The sequence below is a fragment of the Capsicum annuum genome, chromosome 9 (genome assembly GCF_002878395.1).
Source record: "Capsicum annuum cultivar UCD-10X-F1 chromosome 9, UCD10Xv1.1, whole genome shotgun sequence".
Classification (NCBI taxonomy): Eukaryota; Viridiplantae; Streptophyta; class Magnoliopsida; order Solanales; family Solanaceae; genus Capsicum; species Capsicum annuum.
The window spans coordinates 77800199-77808609 of NC_061119.1; positions in this window are offsets into that span (position 1 = coordinate 77800199).

Here is an 8411-nt window from a genome sequence, read left to right on the forward strand (position 1 = left end):
ACTATAATTTACTTCTCATGAGCTTGAGTCATAGTTGCTCTATTGGTTAGAGTCTCAGGGTATTACATAGCCATTCCAAACTACAGGTCGGCTTGCCTACTGGTGGTTTATGGTAGGCACCATCATGACCTGAGAAGTTAGGTCATCATATAGGTTCAAGGATATCAAACAAAGTTGTGACCGATGGTTCAACGTTGTAATTATATTCAACCCATTCTCAAAATAAAGACAATGTTCAAGAAACAACGATAAAACTTATGGTTTGAAGCTTTTTAATAATTTCTAAGTTTGATAGATTTGACTAAATAGTTTGATATATAGGATTAAAATATTTAGAAATCACCTATGTGAGAGTGAAGTGGAAGTTTCTTTAAGGAGAATGATAGAAAGGTCTATTCTCTAAGTGCTCATGAAACTAGGTCGTGTTCATGGCTAAAACAAATAAAATTGTGAGAACTATAAATGGAAAAAAGCTGATTGTGTGACTTATGTTGTCTCGGTGTACATTATAGCTCGACAATTTAAAGATATCACATCTATCAATTGTCCAAGTGTATCCGATGCAAGTTCACTATGAAAATTCCAAAAGAAAACCTCATTATCTAGATGTAATTAGTCTTTGCTTATAGATCTCACATTTGTCCATAAATTTTTTATAAAATAGTTTCTTCCCATTCATATAGGGGATTGTTTGGATCTAAGTGTATATGTCATTGGAAAATGAAGGGAACAAATGGAGGGAAAAGTAAATTTTGTTTTCACTTTAATGAAGTAAATTTCTCCCACATTGTTAGGAGAAAGTAACTTTCTTATGCTTATATTGAGAAGCATTCATTCATGTGGATAGTGAGGCAAGAACAAGACATGCCTTGCATCATCGTTATTGGTACTAGCTTGAAATGGCATTGGATTTGGATTTGGATTTATCAAATGTTCTCAAGAGATTAACATTTTGGAGAAAATTTATTTGAAACTTGTGATTTACTGAAATTTTTTAATCCAAAAATTTAATAAAAAATATTTCTCTATTTTCGGATAGCATGTGCAGATGTAGTCACAATGCACCTTGAAAAGACTTGAAATTCACCACAAAGGGATATGATCCTTTGAGGGCCTATTTCAGAATAAAATTATGACGTACATGTGCAGATCATCATCTTTGGCACAACTTTTGCACAGGTCTAGTGCAAGTCAAGCCAGATCATTCTGGCTTGCGCCAAAACATGACCTGCATATGCAGGTCTAGCACAGGTGATGTTATGTTTCAAAAATAGTGAATTTTTCATGACCTATTTCTTCCTTCCTAAAGAAATAACTTTTGTCCATAAGTACCTGAATTTTTCCTTTATTAAAGGTTTAAAATTTTAGAGTGAAAAACATCTTCTTCTTCTTAAAACTCTAATGTGATTAACAACCATTGAGTGAGTTTGGTGTTCAGTAAATTTGAGGTACCATTATTTAATGAAGTGAAACATTTTATCCTTGGAGGATATATTCCATAACCTCGGGTTTATGAGAGGAATAAATTCCTTAAGGACACACTTGAATTCAGTGGACTTGAGTCTTTCAATTTCATTTCTTGGTTTTACTGTTTTCTAGAAAATAATTTGAAATTCACATTGATAGTTCTTTAAATATTTGAACTTGTGTTTGAAGTTCTTTAAACTTTATTTTGATAGTTCATAAGTTGTTCATCTTCTGTTGAAGTTCTTGTTGATTGTATATAGATTTTTGTACCCAAAAAATAATAGATTAAGCACCTAAACTCAAACCTTTATATGAGGTTATTTCTACTTTTGTTCTTTGACAGATCTGAGAGAAGAGAAATACTACTTCTCATGGGGGTAAGTTGTCCTATTATGCTATGGTCATGGATATTAATAGTAATATTCATATGTTGGCTATCAATATATATACTTTGTTGAAGGATAGATCTAATATATAGCCTGTGATGGTAGAATACTTTGAAGGATACATCCCTATTATTAATTGTAATGTGGTGTTATGGAAGTTATCAGAGCTAGGTACATATAAATGTAATTCAAATAGGGTAATTAAAGGTAATCCAAGCCCCAGTTCTAGTGCTTGTTGTATCAGAGATGGGGAAGACACTATGGCTTATATTTAAACGATAAGAGTGGTAGATAGGTCAATTTTAATGGATGAAACTTTTATTTTAAAGATGGGATCGGAGTACTGGGTTTTCTATAACTTGCTTCATGTTATATTGGAAACTGACTCTTTAATACTTACAAAGGTCTTTGATGGAATTTAGGAGGTACCTTGGTGTATAGTTTAGAGATCAAAAGGATAAATGTATTAAGATGTAGTTGCATTATGGTAGTGAATTATATCTACAAGTACAATGTGGTAGCGAAGCATATCTACAGGATAGGCAACAACTTAACAAATTGTTTTGCTAATCAGGATTTCTTTTTATAGGTACACAAACTATATTTTATACTTCTTATCAAGAAGTACCAATAAAATAAAACCTATCATTAATCTATAGAAGAATCAAATCCCAAAGTTAAGAGTTAGAAAATGCCAAAACAGAAACTATAGTATGCAGAGTCATCAAATTAGGTGAAATAATCGACAATCAAGAAGCCACAAACAAATTCACTTTAATATACATTGAATTTCATAGAATAGGATCAGTAATACACAATATCACTCAATTTTGTTCATGTTTTTAGCCTATGATACAAGTAAAAAATAGAGGATTCACATATTGTTTCAGTCTTGGACAGTGGTATCAGCTTTTTGGGGCTCAACCTACTGAGATTAAAAGAATGTTAAATTCAAAGCTCCAATTTAGGTTTTTCTTACAAGTAAAGATTTGATGAATTAGCACCTCAAATAATTTTTAGATCTATCAATTTTGAGTTAAAGAAGTCATCAGAGGGCTTGATTTCATGACATTTGTGAGAGATTGAAGTGACCTAAGCGAAATCCAGCCAATCTCGATACTCCTTAGATATGATCAAGTTGTGGGAGGGTGTAAGGAATTCATTTGTACTCGTTGGAGTCTACTGCAGAGGAAATTCAACATATTGGTCGTAAAATTATAGATAAGATGCGATGAACAAGAAGCATCCTCACTTTTCTTATTTTATTTTTCTTTGAGTTTTTTCTAAACTTTGTTGTTCGAACATTGATTTTTTTATTTTATTTTTGAAAAATTTACATAATATAGACAAAAAAGATCCTTAATTATCTTTCATGGTTTTTGTAATGACTAGATTTTATGGATTATTTATTTTTATAAAATTTAACAAATTTACCCCTCTCTGTGGGTGTTTTGAGGTATTTTTGGAGTGTGGGGATAATTGGCATAGTTTTTAATGCATTTTGGTGTGATTTGTGAGAGTTTATAGTTTTTGGAGGTTAAAAAGGCTTTATAGTTGACTTCGGACAATACTTTTTATTCTGTGCATCGAATGGCAAAATAGACTGCACACTATTGGATCTAGAACATCAATTTTAGGTTGTTAACGGGTTAGTGTGATTTTAAGGTTTGTGTATCTCATTTTGACCCTTGGTTTATAAAGTTGTGAAATTAGATTTTGGGGGTTAATTTTATAAAAATAATTGTTTTTTCAAAGATTTAATATCGTCATTGAGTACAGAGCATCAAATTCAATAGGGTAGCATAGTTTGTTCGCATTCCTAAGATTCTAGATGAATCCCAAGGGTCTGCAAAGACTTAGAAATTTTCTTAATTCATTTGGTGCACTACTTAGCTGGTGCTGCCACTAAAGTGCACTTTTGGTTTCTTTAGCAGCAGGAACTAAAGTGCAACTTAACCACTTTAGCAGCTTTCTCTAGCTAGATAAGAGCACTTTAGCAGTGCCCACCCGCTTTAGCCCTAGGCGCTAAAGCGGCCATTGTCTACTTTAGCAGACTAGCATTTGTTGTAATGACCTGACTTTTTGTAATTTGTGTTAAATATATATTTTTGTATAATTTAACCATATTACCAATCTTCATGGTTGCATTATGGTATTTCTGAGGTGTGGGGGTAATTGGCATGGTTCCCAATGCATTTAGATGTGATTTGTGTGAGTTTTTGATTTTTAGTGGCTTGAAAAGCCTTATAGTTGACTTCAGTCAACATTTATTAATCTATATGTCGAACATCAAAATATACTATGCTAGTAGATTCGAAACGTTGATTTAGATTCGTAAAATGGTTGGGGTAGTTTTACGACTTTTATATCTCATTTAGACACTCCATTTGGAAAATTGTAAAAGTAGGTCTCGGGGTTAATTCTGTGAAAACAACTTTCTTTAAAAATTGATATTGCCATTAAGTTTGGAGTGTCGAATTTAGTGGGCACCATATTTTATTTGCCTACTCAAAACTTCAAATGACATTTCACAGAGACTTGGAATTCCAAGTTTCCACAGCTGGTGCAGCCACTAAAGCGCCACTTTGGCTGCTTTAGCAGCGTGTGCTAAAGTTATACTTGGCTATTTCGGCAATCGGCTACCAGTTGGGCAAGGGCGCTTCAATGGCCCTTATCCGTTTTAGTGAACTAGCACACTAAGCGGGTCTGCTAAAGCGGTACTTGACTTAGCGGTGACCACTAAAGCAGCCACATGACCGCTTTAGCGGCACCTAACACCTGGGTATATATAATCCTTTTCTCAGTTTTTCTCACCATTTTTTAAACTTAGAGCTTAAGGGTCGAGTTTTTGAGCATTTTCTTCCATTTCTAAGCTTGGATAAGCTCCAAAACTCCTATTTCAACTACTTTTCTTTAATTTTATCATTTAAAATCTTGTTTAGATGCGGATTTAAAGGTAGAATTTGGGGATTGTGGTTCAGAAAGCCCAAATTATCATCTCTACAAATCAAACCCAAACTCACTCTATTATCACTTGGGTTTTGTCTCCTATGAGTTCCTTCAATCTTGGAAAATATATTTTTGGACTAAAACTCCAATTTTATCCTTCTTTTTGAAAACCTATTTCGAGGGTCTATTTTTTACCCTAACTCAAAAATAGGCAATATGGGTAATATTGGGTTTCTCTTGATGCATAGATTCTATATTTGTAAGTTTTAGTTGATTTTCGGTCTGTTCTTTTCGATATTCAAGGTAGATTATGGCTTAACTTTCTTTAAACTGGGTTGGGTAGTTAATAATAATATAAAAAGCAAGCTATGGATATGGGGTTGCATCATGGAAAATATGTTTAAGTGATTTATGTGCCCATGTGAAGGCCCATGTGGATAATATTTGGTGGTTTTGAGACATTAATTACTATGTTTGACCATGTAGAGTCTTATATGTTGTTGTTGGCCCGGTATTGATATTTGTATGTTTGATTACACTTTTTTTAGGTAGAAAACCTAGATTTTAGAAATTATGTTATACCAATGGTATTTTTCTTGCATGTTCTACTTAATGGTAATGGATTATATTAAATCGTTAATTTTTGGTGGATTTGAGTGGATTCTTGTCTCACATGGTGGTATATTGATTGGATATTAGTTATTCTTATTTTTGTTGGTTGTGAGCATTGCATCATCATTTTCATTGCATATTATTCTTTATACACCTACTATTATTGTATTTTATGCTTGATTTGTGTCTTATGTCATATATGTGATCATAAAACATTAGCACCACCATGGAAATATTGGAAATACTTGAAACACTGGGAACATTAGAAACACTAGCTTGTGACATCATTGTAGAGCCTCTTTGAGGGATGTGCCAAAGAGGAGTCATGGATATTGGTATTGGATATTGTATTTTATAGACCCTCTCTGAGGGAAGAGCCGAAGAGGAGTCATGGATATTGGTTGTATATGGGTTGATGAACCCTCAATGAGTCCTACGTCTGTAGCTGAGTCAGGTATGTGTGGGTTGACGAACCTCTCATGGCTCCTACATCTGTAACTAAGCTTGGTAGATGTATATAAAGGTTTTGAAATAACCTCGTGCATCATCATCATCTTCATTATCTTTATTGCATTCCATATGTTATGCTTTCTCTATGGTTATATTTCTATTTATGACTTGATATTTATACATTTGCTTTACCTTCTTATACTTGTATTTGGAGTGTGTATACTTGTTCTTCTTTCCCTTACCTGTTGTTTTTATAAGTATATATAGTAGAACTATTAGTTGAGATGATATGGGCTATCGTTTGAGATATTTTCTAATTGCAGGTGACGTGTCCATAGTTTGTGTTTGTATTATTTATTTTCTACTTTACTCAGTCGGCCAATGATACCTATTACGTACAAGTGGACCGTACTCATGCCTACTATGCCCTTTTGGTGCAGTTCCAGGTACGAGTGCACCGCACCGATAGCTGATTCAAGCGGCATTTGGAGTCTATTAGAGGTAGCGATTGATCTATGCATTTAGAGTTGGCCACTACCTTTTCTTATCTAGACTACGTCTGATTATATTCAAAGACAGAGTTCGTTCCTTTTTGGATACCCTATGTATATTCTAACTTCGAGTTGTACTTATGGTTCTTAAATTGTGACATTAGTTTTTGGGATTTGGTTTGGTATCTTGATTAAGTTTTTGATTTTACTGTATATATGTGTGGTTCGACTTTATTCTAGGGTTCATGCCTTGGGTTTTGGTATTGATTTCTTATTTCATATCAGTTTGGGTGATGTCAAGGCTTGTCACGACAAGTGCCATCATGATCCTTGGTTTTTGGGTCGTGACACCTGTCTAGGGGCGTGCATCGGGAGGTTCGGTTCAGTTTTATATATTAACAATTTGGTTTATTGGTTTTTGGTTTTTAAATATGCTAAACCAATAACCAAACCAATAAGATATTTTTTATCAGTTTTTAGTCCTTAACGGTTCGGTTTTCGGTTTAACCGATAAGAAAATACAACAGAAATAGTAGTAACTAACATGAAAAAAAAAATCAAATCTTAGTTGCAACCAAAAATCCTACATAATATGTTTTAATTTACAAGAATCTTCAAGTTTGAACTAAATGTTGTTAGGAGAAATTAAGAGTTTGTATAATTGAAATAATAGGTTTGTTAATTGGTAGAAATTAAAGAGAAATTCAGAGAAATATCTAATAAGTCATATATATATATATACGTATTCTTATTGGGTTATCGGTTTAACCAATAACCCAATAAGAAAAAATCTAACCGAACCAATAACCCAATAATTTTTTTTTATAAAATCATTAACAAACTGTTAACCCAATAGCCCAATAACAATAAACTAATAACATTTTTATCGGTTCGGTTTTTGCAAACCCCTACACCTGTCACCAAGTACTGCTAAAGTAGTACTTGATAACTTTAGCAGTGACTGCTAAAGCGGTCATTTATCCTCTTTAGCAGTCAGTACTGGTACAGAATATAAACATTCATTTTTCTCAATTTTTCACCATTTTGAAGACTTGAAGCTTCGGGATTTAGAGTTTTTAGGCAATTTCTTCCATTTTCAAGCTTGGGTAAGCTTCAAATCCCTATTTCAATTATTTTTCATCAATTCTTGTCATCTAAAGCTTGTTAAATAATAATTTCAAAAGTGGAATTTGGAAATTTTGCCAGGAATGCCTAAATTAGTATTTCTTTAATTTAAACCCCAATTCCAACCCGTTTTCACTTTGATTTTCTTCTATAGATTCCTTTAATCATGGGAATATATTTATGAAATAAAATTGTGGTTTTGATATTTTTCTTGAAAACCCATTTTGGGGTCCGTTTTGACCCCGACTCAAAAATAGGCAATATGGATAACGTTGGCTTTCTTTTGACGCGTAGATTCTACATTTTTATGCTTTAGTTAGTTTCAAGCCCATTCATGAGGGGTAGGATCTATGTTGAAGGCTTTTAAACAAGGTTTTCTTCATTTAAGGTAGGTTATGGCTTAACTTTCTTTAGATAGTTTTGGGTAGTTAATACTGATATAAAAGCATATTATGGGTACAGGAACCAATCATAAAAATGTTGTTATTACTATTTTGTGCTAGTGTGGGAGGGTTATGTTGTTGTTATCAATGATTTGAGATGTTATTTACTACATATGACTATGTGGGGTCTTATATGATATTGTTGGCCTAGTATCTAAATATATTTGGTTGCTTTATTCTTGGTGGAAATTGCATAAGTTGGGATTTATGCGGTATCAATGACATATTATTACTGTCATGACCTGATTTCCTCAGGTTATGATAGCACCTACCATAACTCACCAGTAGGTAAGCCAACCCGTAGTCCAGAATGCCTAGTAATGAACTACTCAATAATATAAGAAAAAGAATGCGGAATATATGAAATAAAGATCAATACATAGAAGAATCCCAACACCTGGTGCTATCAGTACAAGATCTTCCAATATAAAAAGAGTACAAAAGTGAAATATTAAGAGAAATACAATTATACAACTTATCTCCGAATA